A 25,583-nucleotide genomic window follows, 5' to 3' on the forward strand; every position below is an offset into this window, starting at 1 on the left:
ACACTTCAGTAGGTTTATACTCCATTACCAATATTATACTATGGGTTTTTTTTCTTCTTATTTCCAGACCGTATCAGAAGCCTTATTTGCGCCCTCTGTCGGCTGTTTCTGACTTTGGAAACTTGACATCTGTCACGTGCTATCTACTGAAGATAGCCCGATATCGGACCCTAAAAAGTGCTGGATGGCGCTTGAAGGAGCGATACCGATACGGCAAAGCACGCTCTTTTCTTTCACTTTGTATTTTGCTATTAAACTCCTCGATCCTATCATGCGAATGTAAAATAGGACAAAGAAACGGTCATTTTACCCTGCTCAACACCATAGTTTTTCTAAACACAGTGTGAAGCCAGTGTTTTTTTGTCCGGATAAGAAGCATACTTACCTGGCGCAGGGGCAACCTTGATCATCAAGGAGGTTCCCCCAGGGCGAGGCCTTTCCATTGCACTTCGGTTGGGCTGACCCTGCGATTCCCCAAACGTGGGGAACTCGGGCGTATAATTTATGGTAGTGGGGACTGCGTACGCGCTATCCCCTGATAATAAATACAAAAGAAAGAGTCTAGATGCCTTTGAAATAGGCCTACATTGCTCACCATGATCACATCACAAGGACCTTGGTGTCCAACAACTTCTGGCACGATAATACCACCCAGGATCGCGTCTGCTTTATTCGCGTCCAATACTGCTTGTACCGTGCGACGCTCGCGAGCGCGGAGTCGCGTATTCGCGCGGCGCCGCAATGAGTGCAGCCTAGCTACACTGGTAAGACGCGGAAAACAAAGCAAGCAGTATTTAAAGTCGTGCAGTGAAAACACATGTGAAGATTATACTTCTGCCTCGAAATGAAACTTGGAAGCAATGTTGGGGACACTAACATCATGACACACCGTTTGACCAAAAGTGCATGTAAGTTCTGCCGATGTTGTCTTTTTCTGCAGCCTTTCTTGACTTTGTTCTGCGTCATTTTGATTTGAAATGTCGCCTTATTGGCGCGCCAGGTAAAAACTGTATTTTAATTTGTTTGAATTTCAAATAATTCAGAAATTCCGAATCTTTATGGGATAACATTATCGCAATACATGGGTTTCCTTTTGTTTTACTGTACGCTTCTAATTATTCTGTCTGTAATAAACTTTTCTCTCTTTTCTTCCGGGTTCTTTCTGTTTTCGGAGACAAATGGTGCCATTTTCGGTAATTTATGAGTTCATTCAACAGGCACACTCGTAATATGAGAGGCCTACTTTGTGACACGTACCCTACTGTTGACACTTAGGTTCGTGACACTTCAGTAGGTTTATACTCCATTACCAATATTATACTATGGGTTTTTTACTACTTATTTCCAGACCGTATCAGAAGCCTTATTTGCGCCCTCTGTCGGCTGTTTCTGACTTTGGAAACTTGACATCTGTCACGTGCTATCTACTGAAGATAGCCCGATATCGGACCCTAAAAAGTGCTGGATGGCGCTTGAAGGAGCGATACCGATACGGCAAAGCACGCTCTTTTCTTTCACTTTGTATTTTGCTATTAAACTCCTCGATCCTATCATGCGAATGTAAAATAGGACAAAGAAACGGTCATTTTACCCTGCTCAACACCATAGTTTTTCTAAACACAGTGTGAAGCCAGTGTTTTTTTTTCCGGATAAGAAGCATACTTACCTGGCGCATGTGCAACCTTGATCATCAAGGATGTTCCCCCAGGGCGAGGCCTTTCCATTGCACTTCGGTTGGGCTGACCCCTGCGATTCCCCCAAACGTGGGGAACTCGGGCGTATAATTTATGGTAGTGGGGGACTGTGTACGCGCTATCCCCTGATAATAAATACAAAAGAAAGAGTCTAGATGCCTTTGAAATAGGCCTACATTGCTCACCATGATCACATCACAAGGACCTTGGTGTCCAACAACTTCTGGCACGATAATACCACCCAGGATCGCGTCTGCTTTATTCGCGTCCAATACTGCTTGTACCGTGCGACGCTCGCGAGCGCGGAGTCGCGTATTCGCGCGGCGCCGCAATGAGTGCAGCCTAGCTACACTGGTAAGACGCGGAAAACAAAGCAAGCAGTATTTAAAGTCGTGCAGTGAAAACACATGTGAAGATTATACTTCTGCCTCGAAATGAAACTTGGAAGCAATGTTGGGGACACTAACATCATGACACACCGTTTGACCAAAAGTGCATGTAAGTTCTGCCGATGTTGTCTTTTTCTGCAGCCTTTCTTGACTTTGTTCTGCGTCATTTTGATTTGAAATGTCGCCTTATTGGCGCGCCAGGTAAAAACTGTATTTTAATTTGTTTGAATTTCAAATAATTCAGAAATTCCGAATCTTTATGGGATAACATTATCGCAATACATGGGTTTCCTTTTGTTTTACTGTACGCTTCTAATTATTCTGTCTGTAATAAACTTTTCTCTCTTTTCTTCCGGGTTCTTTCTGTTTTCGGAGACAAATGGTGCCATTTTCGGTAATTTATGAGTTCATTCAACAGGCACACTCGTAATATGAGAGGCCTACTTTGTGACACGTACCCTACTGTTGACACTTAGGTTCGTGACACTTCAGTAGGTTTATACTCCATTACCAATATTATACTATGGGTTTTTTTACTACTTATTTCCAGACCGTATCAGAAGCCTTATTTGCGCCCTCTGTCGGCTGTTTCTGACTTTGGAAACTTGACATCTGTCACGTGCTATCTACTGAAGATAGCCCGATATCGGACCCTAAAAAGTGCTGGATGGCGCTTGAAGGAGCGATACCGATACGGCAAAGCACGCTCTTTTCTTTCACTTTGTATTTTGCTATTAAACTCCTCGATCCTATCATGCGAATGTAAAATAGGACAAAGAAACGGTCATTTTACCCTGCTCAACACCATAGTTTTTCTAAACACAGTGTGAAGCCAGTGTTTTTTTTTCCGGATAAGAAGCATACTTACCTGGCGCAGGGGCAACCTTGATCATCAAGGAGGTTCCCCCAGGGCGAGGCCTTTCCATTGCACTTCGGTTGGGCTGACCCTGCGATTCCCCCAAACGTGGGGAACTCGGGCGTATAATTTATGGTAGTGGGGACTGCGTACGCGCTATCCCCTGATAATAAATACAAAAGAAAGAGTCTAGATGCCTTTGAAATAGGCCTACATTGCTCACCATGATCACATCACAAGGACCTTGGTGTCCAACAACTTCTGGCACGATAATACCACCCAGGATCGCGTCTGCTTTATTCGCGTCCAATACTGCTTGTACCGTGCGACGCTCGCGGAGTCGCGTATTCGCGCGGCGCCGCAATGAGTGCAGCCTAGCTACACTGGTAAGACGCGGAAAACAAAGCAAGCAGTATTTAAAGTCGTGCAGTGAAAACACATGTGAAGATTATACTTCTGCCTCGAAATGAAACTTGGAAGCAATGTTGGGGACACTAACATCATGACACACCGTTTGACCAAAAGTGCATGTAAGTTCTGCCGATGTTGTCTTTTTCTGCAGCCTTTCTTGACTTTGTTCTGCGTCATTTTGATTTGAAATGTCGCCTTATTGGCGCGCCAGGTAAAAACTGTATTTTAATTTGTTTGAATTTCAAATAATTCAGAAATTCCGAATCTTTATGGGATAACATTATCGCAATACATGGGTTTCCTTTTGTTTTACTGTACGCTTCTAATTATTCTGTCTGTAATAAACTTTTCTCTCTTTTCTTCCGGGTTCTTTCTGTTTTCGGAGACAAATGGTGCCATTTTCGGTAATTTATGAGTTCATTCAACAGGCACACTCGTAATATGAGAGGCCTACTTTGTGACACGTACCCTACTGTTGACACTTAGGTTCGTGACACTTCAGTAGGTTTATACTCCATTACCAATATTATACTATGGGTTTTTTTTTTTCTTTTTTCCAGACCGTATCAGAAGCCTTATTTGCGCCCTCTGTCGGCTGTTTCTGACTTTGGAAACTTGACATCTGTCACGTGCTATCTACTGAAGATAGCCCGATATCGGACCCTAAAAGTGCTGGATGGCGCTTGAAGGAGCGATACCGATACGGCAAAGCACGCTCTTTTCTTTCACTTTGTATTTTGCTATTAAACTCCTCGATCCTATCATGCGAATGTAAAATAGGACAAAGAAACGGTCATTTTACCCTGCTCAACACCATAGTTTTTCTAAACACAGTGTGAAGCCAGTGTTTTTTTTTTCGTTTTTGAAGCATACTTACCTGGCGCAGGGGCAACCTTGATCATCAAGGAGGTTCCCCAGGGCGAGGCCTTTCCATTGCACTTCGGTTGGGCTGACCCCTGCGATTCCCCCAAACGTGGGGAACTCGGGCGTATAATTTATGGTAGTGGGGACTGCGTACGCGCTATCCCCTGATAATAAATACAAAAGAAAGAGTCTAGATGCCTTTGAAATAGGCCTACATTGCTCACCATGATCACATCACAAGGACCTTGGTGTCCAACAACTTCTGGCACGATAATACCACCCAGGATCGCGTCTGCTTTATGCGCGTCCAATACTGCTTGTACCGTGCGACGCTCGCGAGCGCGGAGTCGCGTATTCGCGCGGCGCCGCAATGAGTGCAGCCTAGCTACACTGGTAAGACGCGGAAAACAAAGCAAGCAGTATTTAAAGTCGTGCAGTGAAAACACATGTGAAGATTATACTTCTGCCTCGAAATGAAACTTGGAAGCAATGTTGGGGACACTAACATCATGACACACCGTTTGACCAAAAGTGCATGTAAGTTCTGCCGATGTTGTCTTTTTCTGCAGCCTTTCTTGACTTTGTTCTGCGTCATTTTGATTTGAAATGTCGCCTTATTGGCGCGCCAGGTAAAAACTGTATTTTAATTTGTTTGAATTTCAAATAATTCAGAAATTCCGAATCTTTATGGGATAACATTATCGCAATACATGGGTTTCCTTTTGTTTTACTGTACGCTTCTAATTATTCTGTCTGTAATAAACTTTTCTCTCTTTTCTTCCGGGTTCTTTCTGTTTTCGGGGATAAATGGTGCCATTTTCGGTAATTTATGAGTTCATTCAACAGGCACACTCGTAATATGAGAGGCCTACTTTGTGACACGTACCCTACTGTTGACACTTAGGTTCGTGACACTTCAGTAGGTTTATACTCCATTACCAATATTATACTATGGGTTTTTTACTACTTATTTCCAGACCGTATCAGAAGCCTTATTTGCGCCCTCTGTCGGCTGTTTCTGACTTTGGAAACTTGACATCTGTCACGTGCTATCTACTGAAGATAGCCCGATATCGGACCCTAAAAAGTGCTGGATGGCGCTTGAAGGAGCGATACCGATACGGCAAAGCACGCTCTTTTCTTTCACTTTGTATTTTGCTATTAAACTCCTCGATCCTATCATGCGAATGTAAAATAGGACAAAGAAACGGTCATTTTACCCTGCTCAACACCATAGTTTTTCTAAACACAGTGTGAAGCCAGTGTTTTTTGTCCGGATAAGAAGCATACTTACCTGGCGCAGGGGCAACCTTGATCATCAAGGAGGTTCCCCCGTGGCGAGGCCTTTCCATTGCACTTCGGTTGGGCTGACCCCGGCGATTCCCCCAAACGTGGGGAACTCGGGCGTATAATTTATGGTAGTTTGGGACTGCGTACGCGCTATCCCCTGATAATAAATACAAAAGAAAGAGTCTAGATGCCTTTGAAATAGGCCTACATTGCTCACCATGATCACATCACAAGGACCTTGGTGTCCAACAACTTCTGGCACGATAATACCACCCAGGATCGCGTCTGCTTTATTCGCGTCCAATACTGCTTGTACCGTGCGACGCTCGCGAGCGCGGAGTCGCGTATTCGCGCGGCGCCGCAATGAGTGCAGCCTAGCTACACTGGTAAGACGCGGAAAACAAAGCAAGCAGTATTTAAAGTCGTGCAGTGAAAACACATGTGAAGATTATACTTCTGCCTCGAAATGAAACTTGGAAGCAATGTTGGGGACACTAACATCATGACACACCGTTTGACCAAAAGTGCATGTAAGTTCTGCCGATGTTGTCTTTTTCTGCAGCCTTTCTTGACTTTGTTCTGCGTCATTTTGATTTGAAATGTCGCCTTATTGGCGCGCCAGGTAAAACTGTATTTTAATTTGTTTGAATTTCAAATAATTCAGAAATTCCGAATCTTTATGGGATAACATTATCGCAATACATGGGTTTCCTTTTGTTTTACTGTACGCTTCTAATTATTCTGTCTGTAATAAACTTTTCTCTCTTTTCTTCCGGGTTCTTTCTGTTTTCGGAGACAAATGGTGCCATTTTCGGTAATTTATGAGTTCATTCAACAGGCACACTCGTAATATGAGAGGCCTACTTTGTGACACGTACCCTACTGTTGACACTTAGGTTCGTGACACTTCAGTAGGTTTATACTCCATTACCAATATTATACTATGGGTCTTTTTCCTACTTATTTCCAGACCGTATCAGAAGCCTTATTTGCGCCCTCTGTCGGCTGTTTCTGACTTTGGAATCTTGACATCTGTCACGTGCTATCTACTGAAGATAGCCCGATATCGGACCCTAACAAGTGCTGGATGGCGCTTGAAGGAGCGATACCGATACGGCAAAGCACGCTCTTTTCTTTCACTTTGTATTTTGCTATTAAACTCCTCGATCCTATCATGCGAATGTAAAATAGGACAAAGAAACGGTCATTTTACCCTGCTCAACACCATAGTTTTTCTAAACACAGTGTGAAGCCAGTGTTTTTTTGTCCGGATAAGAAGCATACTTACCTGGCGCAGGGGCAACCTTGATCATCAAGGAGGTCCCCCCAGGGCGAGGCCTTTCCATTGCACTTCGGTTGGGCTGACCCCTGCGATTCCCCCAAACGTGGGGAACTCGGGCGTATAATTTATGGTAGTGGGGACTGCGTACGCGCTATCCCCTGATAATAAATACAAAAGAAAGAGTCTAGATGCCTTTGAAATAGGCCTACATTGCTCACCATGATCACATCACAAGGACCTTGGTGTCCAACAACTTCTGGCACGATAATACCACCCAGGATCGCGTCTGCTTTATTCGCGTCCAATACTGCTTGTACCGTGCGACGCTCGCGAGCGCGGAGTCGCGTATTCGCGCGGCGCCGCAATGAGTGCAGCCTAGCTACACTGGTAAGACGCGGAAAACAAAGCAAGCAGTATTTAAAGTCGTGCAGTGAAAACACATGTGAAGATTATACTTCTGCCTCGAAATGAAACTTGGAAGCAATGTTGGGGACACTAACATCATGACACACCGTTTGACCAAAAGTGCATGTAAGTTCTGCCGATGTTGTCTTTTTCTGCAGCCTTTCTTGACTTTGTTCTGCGTCATTTTGATTTGAAATGTCGCCTTATTGGCGCGCCAGGTAAAAACTGTATTTTAATTTGTTTGAATTTCAAATAATTCAGAAATTCCGAATCTTTATGGGATAACATTATCGCAATACATGGGTTTCCTTTTGTTTTACTGTACGCTTCTAATTATTCTGTCTGTAATAAACTTTTCTCTCTTTTCTTCCGGGTTCTTTCTGTTTTCGGAGACAAATGGTGCCATTTTCGGTAATTTATGAGTTCATTCAACAGGCACACTCGTAATATGAGAGGCCTACTTTGTGACACGTACCCTACTGTTGACACTTAGGTTCGTGACACTTCAGTAGGTTTATACTCCATTACCAATATTATACTATGGGTTCTTTTACTACTTATTTCCAGACCGTATCAGAAGCCTTATTTGCGCCCTCTGTCGGCTGTTTCTGACTTTGGAAACTTGACATCTGTCACGTGCTATCTACTGAAGATAGCCCGATATCGGACCCTAAAAGTGCTGGATGGCGCTTGAAGGAGCGATACCGATACGGCAAAGCACGCTCTTTTCTTTCACTTTGTATTTTGCTATTAAACTCCTCGATCCTATCATGCGAATGTAAAATAGGACAAAGAAACGGTCATTTTACCCTGCTCAACACCATAGTTTTTCTAAACACAGTGTGAAGCCAGTGTTTTTTTTTCCGGATAAGAAGCATACTTACCTGGCGCAGGGGCAACCTTGATCATCAAGGAGGTTCCCCCAGGGCGAGGCCTTTCCATTGCACTTCGGTTGGGCTGCCCCCTGCGATTCCCCCAAACGTGGGGAACTCGGGCGTATAATTTATGGTAGTGTGGGACTGCGTACGCGCTATCCCCTGATAATAAATACAAAAGAAAGAGTCTAGATGCCTTTGAAATAGGCCTACATTGCTCACCATGATCACATCACAAGGACCTTGGTGTCCAACAACTTCTGGCACGATAATACCACCCAGGATCGCGTCTGCTTTATTCGCGTCCAATACTGCTTGTACCGTGCGACGCTCGCGAGCGCGGAGTCGCGTATTCGCGCGGCGCCGCAATGAGTGCAGCCTAGCTACACTGGTAAGACGCGGAAAACAAAGCAAGCAGTATTTAAAGTCGTGCAGTGAAAACACATGTGAAGATTATACTTCTGCCTCGAAATGAAACTTGGAAGCAATGTTGGGGACACTAACATCATGACACACCGTTTGACCAAAAGTGCATGTAAGTTCTGCCGATGTTGTCTTTTTCTGCAGCCTTTCTTGACTTTGTTCTGCGTCATTTTGATTTGAAATGTCGCCTTATTGGCGCGCCAGGTAAAAACTGTATTTTAATTTGTTTGAATTTCAAATAATTCAGAAATTCCGAATCTTTATGGGATAACATTATCGCAATACATGGGTTTCCTTTTGTTTTACTGTACGCTTCTAATTATTCTGTCTGTAATAAACTTTTCTCTCTTTTCTTCCGGGTTCTTTCTGTTTTCGGAGACAAATGGTGCCATTTTCGGTAATTTATGAGTTCATTCAACAGGCACACTCGTAATATGAGAGGCCTACTTTGTGACACGTACCCTACTGTTGACACTTAGGTTCGTGACACTTCAGTAGGTTTATACTCCATTACCAATATTATACTATGGGTTTTTTTTCTATTTATTTCCAGACCGTATCAGAAGCCTTATTTGCGCCCTCTGTCGGCTGTTTCTGACTTTGGAAACTTGACATCTGTCACGTGCTATCTACTGAAGATAGCCCGATATCGGACCCTAAAAGTGCTGGATGGCGCTTGAAGGAGCGATACCGATACGGCAAAGCACGCTCTTTTCTTTCACTTTGTATTTTGCTATTAAACTCCTCGATCCTATCATGCGAATGTAAAATAGGACAAAGAAACGGTCATTTTACCCTGCTCAACACCATAGTTTTTCTAAACACAGTGTGAAGCCAGTGTTTTTTTGTCCGGATAAGAAGCATACTTACCTGGCGCAGGGGCAACCTTGATCATCAAGGAGGTTCCCCCAGGGCGAGGCCTTTCCATTGCACTTCGGTTGGGCTGACCCTGCGATTCCCCCAAACGTGGGGAACTCGGGCGTATAATTTATGGTAGTGGGGACTGCGTACGCGCTATCCCCTGATAATAAATACAAAAGAAAGAGTCTAGATGCCTTTGAAATAGGCCTACATTGCTCACCATGATCACATCACAAGGACCTTGGTGTCCAACAACTTCTGGCACGATAATACCACCCAGGATCGCGTCTGCTTTATTCGCGTCCAATACTGCTTGTACCGTGCGACGCTCGCGAGCGCGGAGTCGCGTATTCGCGCGGCGCCGCAATGAGTGCAGCCTAGCTACACTGGTAAGACGCGGAAAACAAAGCAAGCAGTATTTAAAGTCGTGCAGTGAAAACACATGTGAAGATTATACTTCTGCCTCGAAATGAAACTTGGAAGCAATGTTGGGGACACTAACATCATGACACACCGTTTGACCAAAAGTGCATGTAAGTTCTGCCGATGTTGTCTTTTTTTTGCAGCCTTTCTTGACTTTGTTCTGCGTCATTTTGATTTGAAATGTCGCCTTATTGGCGCGCCAGGTAAAAACTGTATTTTAATTTGTTTGAATTTCAAATAATTCAGAAATTCCGAATCTTTATGGGATAACATTATCGCAATACATGGGTTTCCTTTTGTTTTACTGTACGCTTCTAATTATTCTGTCTGTAATAAACTTTTCTCTCTTTTCTTCCGGGTTCTTTCTGTTTTCGGAGACAAATGGTGCCATTTTCGGTAATTTATGAGTTCATTCAACAGGCACACTCGTAATATGAGAGGCCTACTTTGTGACACGTACCCTACTGTTGACACTTAGGTTCGTGACACTTCAGTAGGTTTATACTCCATTACCAATATTATACTATGGGTTTTTTTTTACTTATTTCCAGACCGTATCAGAAGCCTTATTTGCGCCCTCTGTCGGCTGTTTCTGACTTTGGAAACTTGACATCTGTCACGTGCTATCTACTGAAGATAGCCCGATATCGGACCCTAAAAGTGCTGGATGGCGCTTGAAGGAGCGATACCGATACGGCAAAGCACGCTCTTTTCTTTCACTTTGTATTTTGCTATTAAACTCCTCGATCCTATCATGCGAATGTAAAATAGGACAAAGAAACGGTCATTTTACCCTGCTCAACACCATAGTTTTTCTAAACACAGTGTGAAGCCAGTGTTTTTTGTCCGGATAAGAAGCATACTTACCTGGCGCAGGGGCAACCTTGATCATCAAGGAGGTTCCCCAGGGCGAGGCCTTTCCATTGCACTTCGGTTGGGCTGACCCTGCGATTCCCCCAAACGTGGGGAACTCGGGCGTATAATTTATGGTAGTGGGGACTGCGTACGCGCTATCCCCTGATAATAAATACAAAAGAAAGAGTCTAGATGCCTTTGAAATAGGCCTACATTGCTCACCATGATCACATCACAAGGACCTTGGTGTCCAACAACTTCTGGCACGATAATACCACCCAGGATCGCGTCTGCTTTATTCGCGTCCAATACTGCTTGTACCGTGCGACGCTCGCGAGCGCGGAGTCGCGTATTCGCGCGGCGCCGCAATGAGTGCAGCCTAGCTACACTGGTAAGACGCGGAAAACAAAGCAAGCAGTATTTAAAGTCGTGCAGTGAAAACACATGTGAAGATTATACTTCTGCCTCGAAATGAAACTTGGAAGCAATGTTGGGGACACTAACATCATGACACACCGTTTGACCAAAAGTGCATGTAAGTTCTGCCGATGTTGTCTTTTTCTGCAGCCTTTCTTGACTTTGTTCTGCGTCATTTTGATTTGAAATGTCGCCTTATTGGCGCGCCAGGTAAAAACTGTATTTTAATTTGTTTGAATTTCAAATAATTCAGAAATTCCGAATCTTTATGGGATAACATTATCGCAATACATGGGTTTCCTTTTGTTTTACTGTACGCTTCTAATTATTCTGTCTGTAATAAACTTTTCTCTCTTTTCTTCCGGGTTCTTTCTGTTTTCGGAGACAAATGGTGCCATTTTCGGTAATTTATGAGTTCATTCAACAGGCACACTCGTAATATGAGAGGCCTACTTTGTGACACGTACCCTACTGTTGACACTTAGGTTCGTGACACTTCAGTAGGTTTATACTCCATTACCAATATTATACTATGGGTTTTTTTACTACTTATTTCCAGACCGTATCAGAAGCCTTATTTGCGCCCTCTGTCGGCTGTTTCTGACTTTGGAAACTTGACATCTGTCACGTGCTATCTACTGAAGATAGCCCGATATCGGACCCTGAAACGTGCTGGATGGCGCTTGAAGGAGCGATACCGATACGGCAAAGCACGCTCTTTTCTTTCACTTTGTATTTTGCTATTAAACTCCTCGATCCTATCATGCGAATGTAAAATAGGACAAAGAAACGGTCATTTTACCCTGCTCAACACCATAGTTTTTCTAAACACAGTGTGAAGCCAGTGTTTTTTTGTTCGGATAAGAAGCATACTTACCTGGCGCAGGGGCACCCTTGATCATCAAGGAGGTTCCCCCAGGGCGAGGCCTTTCCATTGCACTTCGGTTGGGCTGACCCTGCGATTCCCCCAAACGTGGGAACTCGGGCGTATAATTTATGGTAGTGGGGACTGCGTACGCGCTATCCCCTGATAATAAATACAAAAGAAAGAGTCTAGATGCCTTTGAAATAGGCCTACATTGCTCACCATGATCACATCACAAGGACCTTGGTGTCCAACAACTTCTGGCACGATAATACCACCCAGGATCGCGTCTGCTTTATTCGCGTCCAATACTGCTTGTACCGTGCGACGCTCGCGAGCGCGGAGTCGCGTATTCGCGCGGCGCCGCAATGAGTGCAGCCTAGCTACACTGGTAAGACGCGGAAAACAAAGCAAGCAGTATTTAAAGTCGTGCAGTGAAAACACATGTGAAGATTATACTTCTGCCTCGAAATGAAACTTGGAAGCAATGTTGGGGACACTAACATCATGACACACCGTTTGACCAAAAGTGCATGTAAGTTCTGCCGATGTTGTCTTTTTCTGCAGCCTTTCTTGACTTTGTTCTGCGTCATTTTGATTTGAAATGTCGCCTTATTGGCGCGCCAGGTAAAAACTGTATTTTAATTTGTTTGAATTTCAAATAATTCAGAAATTCCGAATCTTTATGGGATAACATTATCGCAATACATGGGTTTCCTTTTGTTTTACTGTACGCTTCTAATTATTCTGTCTGTAATAAACTTTTCTCTCTTTTCTTCCGGGTTCTTTCTGTTTTCGGAGACAAATGGTGCCATTTTCGGTAATTTATGAGTTCATTCAACAGGCACACTCGTAATATGAGAGGCCTACTTTGTGACACGTACCCTACTGTTGACACTTAGGTTCGTGACACTTCAGTAGGTTTATACTCCATTACCAATATTATACTATGGGTTTTTTTTTACTTATTTCCAGACCGTATCAGAAGCCTTATTTGCGCCCTCTGTCGGCTGTTTCTGACTTTGGAAACTTGACATCTGTCACGTGCTATCTACTGAAGATAGCCCGATATCGGACCCTAAAAAGTGCTGGATGGCGCTTGAAGGAGCGATACCGATACGGCAAAGCACGCTCTTTTCTTTCACTTTGTATTTTGCTATTAAACTCCTCGATCCTATCATGCGAATGTAAAATAGGACAAAGAAACGGTCATTTTACCCTGCTCAACACCATAGTTTTTCTAAACACAGTGTGAAGCCAGTGTTTTTTTGTCCGGATAAGAAGCATACTTACCTGGCGCAGGGGCAACCTTGATCATCAAGGAGGTTCCCCCAGGGCGAGGCCTTTCCATTGCACTTCGGTTGGGCTGACCCTGCGATTCCCCCAAACGTGGGGAACTCGGGCGTATAATTTATGGTAGTGGGGACTGCGTACGCGCTATCCCCTGATAATAAATACAAAAGAAAGAGTCTAGATGCCTTTGAAATAGGCCTACATTGCTCACCATGATCACATCACAAGGACCTTGGTGTCCAACAACTTCTGGCACGATAATACCACCCAGGATCGCGTCTGCTTTATTCGCGTCCAATACTGCTTGTACCGTGCGACGCTCGCGAGCGCGGAGTCGCGTATTCGCGCGGCGCCGCAATGAGTGCAGCCTAGCTACACTGGTAAGACGCGGAAAACAAAGCAAGCAGTATTTAAAGTCGTGCAGTGAAAACACATGTGAAGATTATACTTCTGCCTCGAAATGAAACTTGGAAGCAATGTTGGGGACACTAACATCATGACACACCGTTTGACCAAAAGTGCATGTAAGTTCTGCCGATGTTGTCTTTTTCTGCAGCCTTTCTTGACTTTGTTCTGCGTCATTTTGATTTGAAATGTCGCCTTATTGGCGCGCCAGGTAAAAACTGTATTTTAATTTGTTTGAATTTCAAATAATTCAGAAATTCCGAATCTTTATGGGATAACATTATCGCAATACATGGGTTTCCTTTTGTTTTACTGTACGCTTCTAATTATTCTGTCTGTAATAAACTTTTCTCTCTTTTCTTCCGGGTTCTTTCTGTTTTCGGAGACAAATGGTGCCATTTTCGGTAATTTATGAGTTCATTCAACAGGCACACTCGTAATATGAGAGGCCTACTTTGTGACACGTACCCTACTGTTGACACTTAGGTTCGTGACACTTCAGTAGGTTTATACTCCATTACCAATATTATACTATGGGTTTTTTACTACTTATTTCCAGACCGTATCAGAAGCCTTATTTGCGCCCTCTGTCGGCTGTTTCTGACTTTGGAAACTTGACATCTGTCACGTGCTATCTACTGAAGATAGCCCGATATCGGACCCTAAAAGTGCTGGATGGCGCTTGAAGGAGCGATACCGATACGGCAAAGCACGCTCTTTTCTTTCACTTTGTATTTTGCTATTAAACTCCTCGATCCTATCATGCGAATGTAAAATAGGACAAAGAAACGGTCATTTTACCCTGCTCAACACCATAGTTTTTCTAAACACAGTGTGAAGCCAGTGTTTTTTTTTTTTTATATTAAGCATACTTACCTGGCGCAGGGGCAACCTTGATCATCAAGGAGGTTCCCCCAGGGCGAGGCCTTTCCATTGCACTTCGGTTGGGCTGACCCCCGCGATTCCCCCAAACGTGGGGAACTCGGGCGTATAATTTATGGTAGTGGGGGACTGCGTACGCGCTATCCCCTGATAATAAATACAAAAGAAAGAGTCTAGATGCCTTTGAAATAGGCCTACATTGCTCACCATGATCACATCACAAGGACCTTGGTGTCCAACAACTTCTGGCACGATAATACCACCCAGGATCGCGTCTGCTTTATTCGCGTCCAATACTGCTTGTACCGTGCGACGCTCGCGAGCGCGGAGTCGCGTATTCGCGCGGCGCCGCAATGAGTGCAGCCTAGCTACACTGGTAAGACGCGGAAAACAAAGCAAGCAGTATTTAAAGTCGTGCAGTGAAAACACATGTGAAGATTATACTTCTGCCTCGAAATGAAACTTGGAAGCAATGTTGGGGACACTAACATCATGACACACCGTTTGACCAAAAGTGCATGTAAGTTCTGCCGATGTTGTCTTTTTCTGCAGCCTTTCTTGACTTTGTTCTGCGTCATTTTGATTTGAAATGTCGCCTTATTGGCGCGCCAGGTAAAAACTGTATTTTAATTTGTTTGAATTTCAAATAATTCAGAAATTCCGAATCTTTATGGGATAACATTATCGCAATACATGGGTTTCCTTTTGTTTTACTGTACGCTTCTAATTATTCTGTCTGTAATAAACTTTTCTCTCTTTTCTTCCGGGTTCTTTCTGTTTTCGGAGACAAATGGTGCCATTTTCGGTAATTTATGAGTTCATTCAACAGGCACACTCGTAATATGAGAGGCCTACTTTGTGACACGTACCCTACTGTTGACACTTAGGTTCGTGACACTTCAGTAGGTTTATACTCCATTACCAATATTATACTATGGGTTTTTTACTACTTATTTCCAGACCGTATCAGAAGCCTTATTTGCGCCCTCTGTCGGCTGTTTCTGACTTTGGAAACTTGACATCTGTCACGTGCTATCTACTGAAGATAGCCCGATATCGGACCCTAAAAAGTGCTGGATGGCGCTTGAAGGAGCGATACCGATACGGCAAAGCACGCTCTTTTCTTTCACTTTGTATTTTGCTATTAAACTCCTCGATCCTATCATGCGAATGTAAAATAGGACAAAGAAACGGTCATTTTACCCTGCTCAACACCATAGTTTTTCTAAACACAGTGTGAAGCCAGTGTCAGAGAGTTGATATTCTTGAGAGGGCACTCTATTCACGTGGTTTCTTTTCCAACGCTAAAAGATCACGAATTTTGGTGGTTTGCAAATGAAAAGTGTCCGCACTATCGATTGATTACGTAACTGTTATGAATAATGTATTAGGTTTTCAATGCAATCGCCTCGACCCATCAATACATATTATCTGTATTTATCAAAGTACTTGGAATAGCAATCTGGTGAGTTCACTGAACTACGCCCTAATACTGATGGAGTTTTAATGGCGTTTAATGGCGCTAATCCTCTCCATACACAGATGAACAAATACAATAGGAGAAGGTCAACACATATGACCTCCTATATGACATGTTATATGAGATGTACAACAACCTGAATATCATAAAGATCAGTGTTCGTTTGTGCATATGAACTGCATATTTACAATACTAAATATTAGTCGTTATATATTATGCCAAATATTGGTATTATGACAACACGGTATATGCATTGTATATAAAACAACTAATAGATCCTGCTATCATGGCGTCAGGTCATTGGTTCATCATATCCCGTATGTTTCTTAAAATTCATTCATATTTGAGACAAATTTCTGTGCCCATTTTATAGGCGTACAGGTGGATCCGGTTTTTTGGTCATTTTCATTTCTTTTTGATGAAAGAATTAAGGTTTTCCACTGCACGGAGGCCACTATGTGATACTAATTTAATGCTATATTTATAAATTGAATACGTGTTCCCGATTGGCTCTATAGCGATTTCACAGAAAAGGTATTTCTAGTACAATGCACCGTGGGACTCTAGCTGAGAGCGTAGTAGCCTAAGTCATGGACTCCAAGAAAGGCTCTCCATACACAAATGAACAAACACAAAGGAAGGTAGTCTCCTCCGTGACCAGCTTGATTTCGATGGAGCGAAAACAAATTGGCTGCAGAGGAGACGGGTAATTTTGCCATGCAAATGAGGTGAGTGTCATCCCCTGCCAGTGTTTTTTTGTCCGGATAAGAAGCATACTTACCTGGCGCAGGGGCAACCTTGATCATCAAGGAGGTTCCCCCAGGGCGAGGCCTTTCCATTGCACTTCGGTTGGGCTGACCCCTGCGAGTCCCCCAAACGTGGGGAACTCGGGCGTATAATTTATGGTAGTGGGGACTGCGTACGCGCTATCCCCTGATAATAAATACAAAAGAAAGAGTCTAGATGCCTTTGAAATAGGCCTACATTGCTCACCATGATCACATCACAAGGACCTTGGTGTCCAACAACTTCTGGCACGATAATACCACCCGGGATCGCGTCTGCTTTATTCGCGTCCAATACTGCTTGTACCGTGCGACGCTCGCGAGCGCGGAGTCGCGTATTCGCGCGGCGCCGCAATGAGTGCAGCCTAGCTACACTGGTAAGACGCGGAAAACAAAGCAAGCAGTATTTAAAGTCGTGCAGTGAAAACACATGTGAAGATTATACTTCTGCCTCGAAATGAAACTTGGAAGCAATGTTGGGGACACTAACATCATGACACACCGTTTGACCAAAAGTGCATGTAAGTTCTGCCGATGTTGTCTTTTTCTGCAGCCTTTCTTGACTTTGTTCTGCGTCATTTTGATTTGAAATGTCGCCTTATTGGCGCGCCAGGTAAAAACTGTATTTTAATTTGTTTGAATTTCAAATAATTCAGAAATTCCGAATCTTTATGGGATAACATTATCGCAATACATGGGTTTCCTTTTGTTTTACTGTACGCTTCTAATTATTCTGTCTGTAATAAACTTTTCTCTTTTCTTCCGGGTTCTTTCTGTTTTCGGAGACAAATGGTGCCATTTTCGGTAATTTATGAGTTCATTCAACAGGCACACTCGTAATATGAGAGGCCTACTTTGTGACACGTACCCTACTGTTGACACTTAGGTTCGTGACACTTCAGTAGGTTTATACTCCATTACCAATATTATACTATGGGTTTTTTTACTACTTATTTCCAGACCGTATCAGAAGCCTTATTTGCGCCCTCTGTCGGCTGTTTCTGACTTTGGAAACTTGACATCTGTCACGTGCTATCTACTGAAGATAGCCCGATATCGGACACTAAAGCGTGCTGGATGGCGCTTGAAGGAGCGATACCGATACGGCAAAGCACGCTCTTTTCTTTCACTTTGTATTTTGCTATTAAACTCCTCGATCCTATCATGCGAATGTAAAATAGGACAAAGAAACGGTCATTTTACCCTGCTCAACACCATAGTTTTTCTAAACACAGTGTGAAGCCAGTGTTTTTTTGTCCGGATAAGAAGCATACTTACAGGGGGATGACACTCACCTCATTTGCATGGCAAAATTACCCGTCTCCTCTGCAGCCAATTTGTTTTCGCTCCATCGAAATCAAGCTGGTCACGGAGGAGACTACCTTCCTTTGTGTTTGTTCATTTGTGTATGGAGAGCCTTTCTTGGAGTCCATGACTTAGGCTACTACGCTCTCAGCTAGAGTCCGACGCTGCATTGTACTAGAAATACCTTTTCTGTGAAATCGCTATAGAGCCAATCGGGAACACGTATTCAATTTATAAATATAGCATTAAATTAGTATCACATAGTGGCCTCCGTGCAGTGGAAAACCTTAATTCTTTCATCAAAAAGAAATGAAAATGACCAAAAAAAACCGGATCCACCTGTACGCCTATAAAATGGGCACAGAAATTTGTCTCAAATATGAATGAATTTTAAGAAACATACGGGATATGATGAACCAATGACCTGACGCCATGATAGCAGGATCTATTAGTTGTTTTATATACAACATATACCGTGTTGTCATAATACCAATATTTGGCATAATATATAACGACTAATATTTAGTATTGTAAATATGCAGTTCATATGCACAAACGAACACTGATCTTTATGATATTCAGGTTGTTGTACATCTCATATAACATGTCATATAGGAGGTCATATGTGTTGACCTTCTCCTATTGTATTTGTTCATCTGTGTATGGAGAGGATTAGCGCCATTAAACGCCATTAAAACTCCATCAGTATTAGGGCGTAGTTCAGTGAACTCACCAGATTGCTATTCCAAGTACTTTGATAAATACAGATAATATGTATTGATGGGTCGAGGCGATTGCATTGAAAACCTAATACATTATTCATAACAGTTACGTAATCAATCGATAGTGCGGACACTTTTCATTTGCAAACCACCAAAATTCGTGATCTTTTAGCGTTGGAAAAGAAACCACGTGAATAGAGTGCCCTCTCAAGAATATCAACTCTCTGATACTTACCTGGCGCAGGGGCAACCTTGATCATCAAGGAGGTTCCCCCAGGGCGAGGCCTTTCCATTGCACTTCGGTTGGGCTGACCCCTGCGATTCCCCCAAACGTGGGGAACTCGGGCGTATAATTTATGGTAGTGGGGACTGCGTACGCGCTATCCCCTGATAATAAATACAAAAGAAAGAGTCTAGATGCCTTTGAAATAGGCCTACATTGCTCACCATGATCACATCACAAGGACCTTGGTGTCCAACAACTTCTGGCACGATAATACCACCCAGGATCGCGTCTGCTTTATTCGCGTCCAATACTGCTTGTACCGTGCGACGCTCGCGAGCGCGGAGTCGCGTATTCGCGCGGCGCCGCAATGAGTGCAGCCTAGCTACACTGGTAAGACGCGGAAAACAAAGCAAGCAGTATTTAAAGTCGTGCAGTGAAAACACATGTGAAGATTATACTTCTGCCTCGAAATGAAACTTGGAAGCAATGTTGGGGACACTAACATCATGACACACCGTTTGACCAAAAGTGCATGTAAGTTCTGCCGATGTTGTCTTTTTCTGCAGCCTTTCTTGACTTTGTTCTGCGTCATTTTGATTTGAAATGTCGCCTTATTGGCGCGCCAGGTAAAAACTGTATTTTAATTTGTTTGAATTTCAAATAATTCAGAAATTCCGAATCTTTATGGGATAACATTATCGCAATACATGGGTTTCCTTTTGTTTTACTGTACGCTTCTAATTATTCTGTCTGTAATAAACTTTTCTCTCTTTTCTTCCGGGTTCTTTCTGTTTTCGGAGACAAATGGTGCCATTTTCGGTAATTTATGAGTTCATTCAACAGGCACACTCGTAATATGAGAGGCCTACTTTGTGACACGTACCCTACTGTTGACACTTAGGTTCGTGACACTTCAGTAGGTTTATACTCCATTACCAATATTATACTATGGGTTTTTTTTTTTTTTTTTTCCAGACCGTATCAGAAGCCTTATTTGCGCCCTCTGTCGGCTGTTTCTGACTTTGGAAACTTGACATCTGTCACGTGCTATCTACTGAAGATAGCCCGATATCGGACCCTAAAAGTGCTGGATGGCGCTTGAAGGAGCGATACCGATACGGCAAAGCACGCTCTTTTCTTTCACTTTGTATTTTGCTATTAAACTCCTCGATCCTATCATGCGAATGTAAAATAGGACAAAGAAACGGTCATTTTACCCTGCTCAACACCATAGTTTTTCTAAACACAGTGTGAAGCCAGTGTTTTTTGTCCGGATAAGAAGCATACTTACCTGGCGCAGGGGCAACCTTGATCATCAAGGCGGTTCCCCCAGGGCGAGGCCTTTCCATTGCACTTCGGTTGGGCTGACCCCTGCGATTCCCCCAAACGTGGGGAACTCGGGCGTATAATTTATGGTAGTGGGGACTGCGTACGCGCTATCCCCTGATAATAAATACAAAAGAAAGAGTCTAGATGCCTTTGAAATAGGCCTACATTGCTCACCATGATCACATCACAAGGACCTTGGTGTCCAACAACTTCTGGCACGATAATACCACCCAGGATCGCGTCTGCTTTATTCGCGTCCAATACTGCTTGTACCGTGCGACGCTCGCGAGCGCGGAGTCGCGTATTCGCGCGGCGCCGCAATGAGTGCAGCCTAGCTACACTGGTAAGACGCGGAAAACAAAGCAAGCAGTATTTAAAGTCGTGCAGTGAAAACACATGTGAAGATTATACTTCTGCCTCGAAATGAAACTTGGAAGCAATGTTGGGGACACTAACATCATGACACACCGTTTGACCAAAAGTGCATGTAAGTTCTGCCGATGTTGTCTTTTTCTGCAGCCTTTCTTGACTTTGTTCTGCGTCATTTTGATTTGAAATGTCGCCTTATTGGCGCGCCAGGTAAAACTGTATTTTAATTTGTTTGAATTTCAAATAATTCAGAAATTCCGAATCTTTATGGGATAACATTATCGCAATACATGGGTTTCCGTTTGTTTTACTGTACGCTTCTAATTATTCTGTCTGTAATAAACTTTTCTCTTTTTCTTCCGGGTTCTTTCTGTTTTCGGAGACAAATGGTGCCATTTTCGGTAATTTATGAGTTCATTCAACAGGCACACTCGTAATATGAGAGGCCTACTTTGTGACACGTACCCTACTGTTGACACTTAGGTTCGTGACACTTCAGTAGGTTTATACTCCATTACCAATATTATACTATGGGTTTTTTACTACTTATTTCCAGACCGTATCAGAAGCCTTATTTGCGCCCTCTGTCGGCTGTTTCTGACTTTGGAAACTTGACATCTGTCACGTGCTATCTACTGAAGATAGCCCGATATCGGACCCTAAAAAGTGCTGGATGGCGCTTGAAGGAGCGATACCGATACGGCAAAGCACGCTCTTTTCTTTCACTTTGTATTTTGCTATTAAACTCCTCGATCCTATCATGCGAATGTAAAATAGGACAAAGAAACGGTCATTTTACCCTGCTCAACACCATAGTTTTTCTAAACACAGTGTGAAGCCAGTGTTTTTTTTTTTTTTTTTGAAGCATACTTACCTGGCGCAGGGGCAACCTTGATCATCAAGGAGGTTACCCCAGGGCGAGGCCTTTCCATTGCACTTCGGTTGGGCTGACCCTGCGATTCCCCCAAACGTGGGGAACTCGGGCGTATAATTTATGGTAGTGGGGACTGCGTACGCGCTATCCCCTGATAATAAATACAAAAGAAAGAGTCTAGATGCCTTTGAAATAGGCCTACATTGCTCACCATGATCACATCACAAGGACCTTGGTGTCCAACAACTTCTGGCACGATAATACCACCCAGGATCGCGTCTGCTTTATTCGCGTCCAATACTGCTTGTACCGTGCGACGCTCGCGAGCGCGGAGTCGCGTATTCGCGCGGCGCCGCAATGAGTGCAGCCTAGCTACACTGGTAAGACGCGGAAAACAAAGCAAGCAGTATTTAAAGTCGTGCAGTGAAAACACATGTGAAGATTATACTTCTGCCTCGAAATGAAACTTGGAAGCAATGTTGGGGACACTAACATCATGACACACCGTTTGACCAAAAGTGCATGTAAGTTCTGCCGATGTTGTCTTTTTCTGCAGCCTTTCTTGACTTTGTTCTGCGTCATTTTGATTTGAAATGTCGCCTTATTGGCGCGCCAGGTAAAAACTGTATTTTAATTTGTTTGAATTTCAAATAATTCAGAAATTCCGAATCTTTATGGGATAACATTATCGCAATACATGGGTTTCCTTTTGTTTTACTGTACGCTTCTAATTATTCTGTCTGTAATAAACTTTTCTCTCTTTTCTTCCGGGTTGTTTCTGTTTTCGGAGACAAATGGTGCCATTTTCGGTAATTTATGAGTTCATTCAACAGGCACACTCGTAATATGAGAGGCCTACTTTGTGACACGTACCCTACTGTTGACACTTAGGTTCGTGACACTTCAGTAGGTTTATACTCCATTACCAATATTATACTATGGGTTTTTTTTCTTCTTATTTCCAGACCGTATCAGAAGCCTTATTTGCGCCCTCTGTCGGCTGTTTCTGACTTTGGAAACTTGATCTCTGTCACGTGCTATCTACTGAAGATAGCCCGATATCGGACCCTAAAAGTGCTGGATGGCGCTTGAAGGAGCGATACCGATACGGCAAAGCACGCTCTTTTCTTTCACTTTGTATTTTGCTATTAAACTCCTCGATCCTATCATGCGAATGTAAAATAGGACAAAGAAACGGTCATTTTACCCTGCTCAACACCATAGTTTTTCTAAACACAGTGTGAAGCCAGTGTTCTTTTGTCCGGATAAGAAGCATACTTACCTGGCGCAGGGGCAACCTTGATCATCAAGGAGTAAGACGTGTTTTCGTTACGCTCCCGATCTTGCCTGTTTTCTTCAACATTTAGAGGATTTTCTTCTCCATTGTTATTTAACTGTTACATTGAAACTTCGAACGTACATTTGTGTCTTCTGATTATTGTTTTCTGTGATATTATATTTTATCGGAAAATATGGAATAAACAAGAAAAAAATGACTGGTACGAGTGACGGTACAACTGCAGCACGCAGTGTGTACCTTGACTTATCATGTGTGCCTAACCACAGGATCAACGGTCCGCTGATCGCCCGTGCATTGGCTACACAAGGAAATGGGCGAAAGATTGAAGCTGTAATCCCACTCAGGAAAGATGGCTATCAGGTGGTGGCAAAAGACATTATGTCATCAAAACTTTTACTTGCAAGGGGCATTGACATCAGCGGACTTCATTTTGATTTTAAAAATGAAATGGGTCAGGACACTGCCACCGTTACAATACGGGGGCTACCTTTGGACTTTCCAGTTTCGGAAACCATGAAATTTCTGAAAACTTACGGAAACATATCACGAGTGCAGCCAGAAAAATGGCAAGGAACAGACATATTGACCGGGGGGCATGTGGCGAGGATGAACATTGAAACGCCAATACCCAGCCGGGTGAAAATCAACGACTTTAGGGTCACGGTTTTTTATAAAAACCAACCCAAAACGTGCTTTAAATGTCAACAACCAGGACATTTAGCCAAGGAGTGTGGGCTACAATCCTACAACAAAGTTCCAGCCGAAGATAACGTAAAGGCTAAACTACCTGTTACTAGTGTTAGCGCAAGCAAGCCAGGTAACCAATCTACTGACCAATCTACTGACCTTAAAACAGTAGAAAAGGCATCTGCATCAGCATCGGTTGATGAAACACCAGCGAACAGCGCTGAGAAGTTTGAGCAGGAAGGAGGAAAGCTAGTTATGGACCTCGGTGAAAACCAGGTCCAAAACAAAGAAAACATCGCGGACATGGAGGAAGAAAGTGAGGCCTTCATCAAAAAGAGAGGCAAACCGTCACAGAGCGACTCTTCTGACTTAGAAAACTCTTCAGAAGGTGAACCAAAAACAACAGTGAACACACCAAAGAAACCCAAGAAGAAAAAAGGACGAAGAAGCGGATCGGTGGGACGGAGGAGAACTCCTAAACACCGCTAAACTTTTTGAACAAGTCGAAAGAACTTTTGAACTTTCGTACGCGAACTGACTTTACTGTCAACATGGACACAAAAATCAACATGAGTTGTGAACTTACATTTATGAACTTGAATTTCTTACTTTTCATACTTGATTTCTGATGGATTATAAATTGTGTAAATTGTTCATTTATATTTTATTTCCCCTTCTTATGGAATCGATTATTTTCTCATCCATAAACACCAACGGATTCAGAGACGTAAGTAAACAAAACAGTACTTTTTCTTATATTAAAAGGCATCACTTTGATGTGATTTTTCTACAAGAAACCCATGTTACCAATTCTAAAGACAGCAAGGTTTTTTTCAAAACATTTTCTGGTAAACATTATCACTCTTTTGGTACGAATACAAGTACAGGTGTTTCAATATTAATTTCAGACAAATTCAAAGCAAAAGAGGATACAATCATCAGAGACCATGAAGGTCGTCTTTTAATTGTAACGGTGTCTCATATACAATCAAAACAAGATTTTACACTAGTAAATGCATATGCACCAAACAAAAGTTCAGATCGAATTACATTTTTATCCAATCTCAAAAAACAAATTCCAAAAAATCACAATATTATATTAGGCGGTGATTTTAATTGTTATGAAAATTTCGAACTCGACAGAACACCTGCTTTATCTAAAAAAGGCCCAGGTTATATTGGTTCAGTACAATTAAAAGATCTTGCCAATACTCTCGATTTAGTAGACATTTGGAGAAAATTATATCCAAATCGAATAGGTCATACACATGTTTCTCCTCAATACCAAGTATGTACACGTATTGATAGATTCTATATTTCTTGTAATTTTGTTAATAATGTAAAGGATGCACGAATTATAATACCATGTGCACAATCAGATCATAATGCAATAACTTGTAAAATAACATGTACTAACTCGGCCAAAGGTCCGGGGGTCTGGCATTTAAACACAAGTATTTTAAATGATGAAATTTATTCGGAAAAAATTGAAACTTTTTGGAAGTATTGGACAACTAAAAAAGACGATTATGAAAACATCGCACTTTGGTGGGATGTGGGAAAAGCCCAAATAAAAATAATATCTAGGGCATTCTGTTCAGAAAAACGCAAAAATGAGAAATTAGAAAAGAAAGCAATTGAAAAAGAACTGGCAGACTTGACTGACAGCCAAAACCAAAATGACCCACATACAGTTAACAAAATTTTAGAACTTAAATCAAGATTAAAAGAACTAGACATGAAAGAGATGGAAGGACTAAAAATTCGTTCCAAAATCAAATGGCGTGAAGAAGGCGAAACAAATTCACGCTTTTTCTGTAATCTGGAAAAGAAAAATGCCACAACAAAGACCTTTGACCGAGTTCAAACCGCTAATGGTGATATTGTTACAGATATAAATGACATCATGAAAGAACAAGTAAATTTCTATAAGAAGCTGTATTCCAAGGAAAAGACTGATCAATTTGCTCAGGATTTTCTTTTAAATAATTTATCTATGAAATTAGATATAAATGA

General features: G+C 42.6%; 16 non-coding genes across 16 annotated transcripts; all 16 read left to right on the forward strand.

Annotated features, from left to right (window-relative positions):
* The first annotated feature begins 377 nt into the window (after nt 1-377).
* Nucleotides 378-538, forward strand: LOC140167078 (U1 spliceosomal RNA). The gene has a single exon (XR_011860939.1). It is a non-coding gene; the product is annotated as a U1 spliceosomal RNA (small nuclear RNA).
* A 1,120-nt stretch (nt 539-1,658) lies between these two features.
* On the forward strand, nt 1,659-1,822 carry LOC140167096 (U1 spliceosomal RNA). Its single transcript, XR_011860956.1, has one exon. It is a non-coding gene; the product is annotated as a U1 spliceosomal RNA (small nuclear RNA).
* Nucleotides 1,823-2,943: 1,121 nt separating this feature from the next.
* On the forward strand, nt 2,944-3,105 carry LOC140167070 (U1 spliceosomal RNA). The gene has a single exon (XR_011860931.1). It is a non-coding gene; the product is annotated as a U1 spliceosomal RNA (small nuclear RNA).
* Nucleotides 3,106-4,219: 1,114 nt separating this feature from the next.
* LOC140167064 (U1 spliceosomal RNA) lies at nt 4,220-4,381 on the forward strand. Its single transcript, XR_011860926.1, has one exon. It is a non-coding gene; the product is annotated as a U1 spliceosomal RNA (small nuclear RNA).
* Nucleotides 4,382-5,500: 1,119 nt separating this feature from the next.
* On the forward strand, nt 5,501-5,664 carry LOC140167087 (U1 spliceosomal RNA). Its single transcript, XR_011860947.1, has one exon. It is a non-coding gene; the product is annotated as a U1 spliceosomal RNA (small nuclear RNA).
* A 1,120-nt stretch (nt 5,665-6,784) lies between these two features.
* On the forward strand, nt 6,785-6,947 carry LOC140167057 (U1 spliceosomal RNA). The gene has a single exon (XR_011860919.1). It is a non-coding gene; the product is annotated as a U1 spliceosomal RNA (small nuclear RNA).
* A 1,120-nt stretch (nt 6,948-8,067) lies between these two features.
* On the forward strand, nt 8,068-8,231 carry LOC140167059 (U1 spliceosomal RNA). The gene has a single exon (XR_011860921.1). It is a non-coding gene; the product is annotated as a U1 spliceosomal RNA (small nuclear RNA).
* Nucleotides 8,232-9,351: 1,120 nt separating this feature from the next.
* LOC140167071 (U1 spliceosomal RNA) lies at nt 9,352-9,513 on the forward strand. The gene has a single exon (XR_011860932.1). It is a non-coding gene; the product is annotated as a U1 spliceosomal RNA (small nuclear RNA).
* Nucleotides 9,514-10,632: 1,119 nt separating this feature from the next.
* Nucleotides 10,633-10,793, forward strand: LOC140167083 (U1 spliceosomal RNA). The gene has a single exon (XR_011860943.1). It is a non-coding gene; the product is annotated as a U1 spliceosomal RNA (small nuclear RNA).
* Nucleotides 10,794-11,914: 1,121 nt separating this feature from the next.
* Nucleotides 11,915-12,075, forward strand: LOC140167088 (U1 spliceosomal RNA). The gene has a single exon (XR_011860948.1). It is a non-coding gene; the product is annotated as a U1 spliceosomal RNA (small nuclear RNA).
* A 1,120-nt stretch (nt 12,076-13,195) lies between these two features.
* LOC140167072 (U1 spliceosomal RNA) lies at nt 13,196-13,357 on the forward strand. Its single transcript, XR_011860933.1, has one exon. It is a non-coding gene; the product is annotated as a U1 spliceosomal RNA (small nuclear RNA).
* Nucleotides 13,358-14,476: 1,119 nt separating this feature from the next.
* On the forward strand, nt 14,477-14,640 carry LOC140167089 (U1 spliceosomal RNA). Its single transcript, XR_011860949.1, has one exon. It is a non-coding gene; the product is annotated as a U1 spliceosomal RNA (small nuclear RNA).
* Nucleotides 14,641-16,743: 2,103 nt separating this feature from the next.
* LOC140167060 (U1 spliceosomal RNA) lies at nt 16,744-16,906 on the forward strand. Its single transcript, XR_011860922.1, has one exon. It is a non-coding gene; the product is annotated as a U1 spliceosomal RNA (small nuclear RNA).
* Nucleotides 16,907-19,009: 2,103 nt separating this feature from the next.
* On the forward strand, nt 19,010-19,172 carry LOC140167055 (U1 spliceosomal RNA). Its single transcript, XR_011860917.1, has one exon. It is a non-coding gene; the product is annotated as a U1 spliceosomal RNA (small nuclear RNA).
* Nucleotides 19,173-20,291: 1,119 nt separating this feature from the next.
* LOC140167062 (U1 spliceosomal RNA) lies at nt 20,292-20,454 on the forward strand. The gene has a single exon (XR_011860924.1). It is a non-coding gene; the product is annotated as a U1 spliceosomal RNA (small nuclear RNA).
* A 1,118-nt stretch (nt 20,455-21,572) lies between these two features.
* LOC140167086 (U1 spliceosomal RNA) lies at nt 21,573-21,734 on the forward strand. Its single transcript, XR_011860946.1, has one exon. It is a non-coding gene; the product is annotated as a U1 spliceosomal RNA (small nuclear RNA).
* The last annotated feature ends 3,849 nt before the right edge of the window (nt 21,735-25,583 follow it).

Source organism: Amphiura filiformis, chromosome 12, assembly GCF_039555335.1.
Source record: "Amphiura filiformis chromosome 12, Afil_fr2py, whole genome shotgun sequence".
In the NCBI taxonomy this organism is placed as follows: Eukaryota; Metazoa; Echinodermata; class Ophiuroidea; order Amphilepidida; family Amphiuridae; genus Amphiura; species Amphiura filiformis.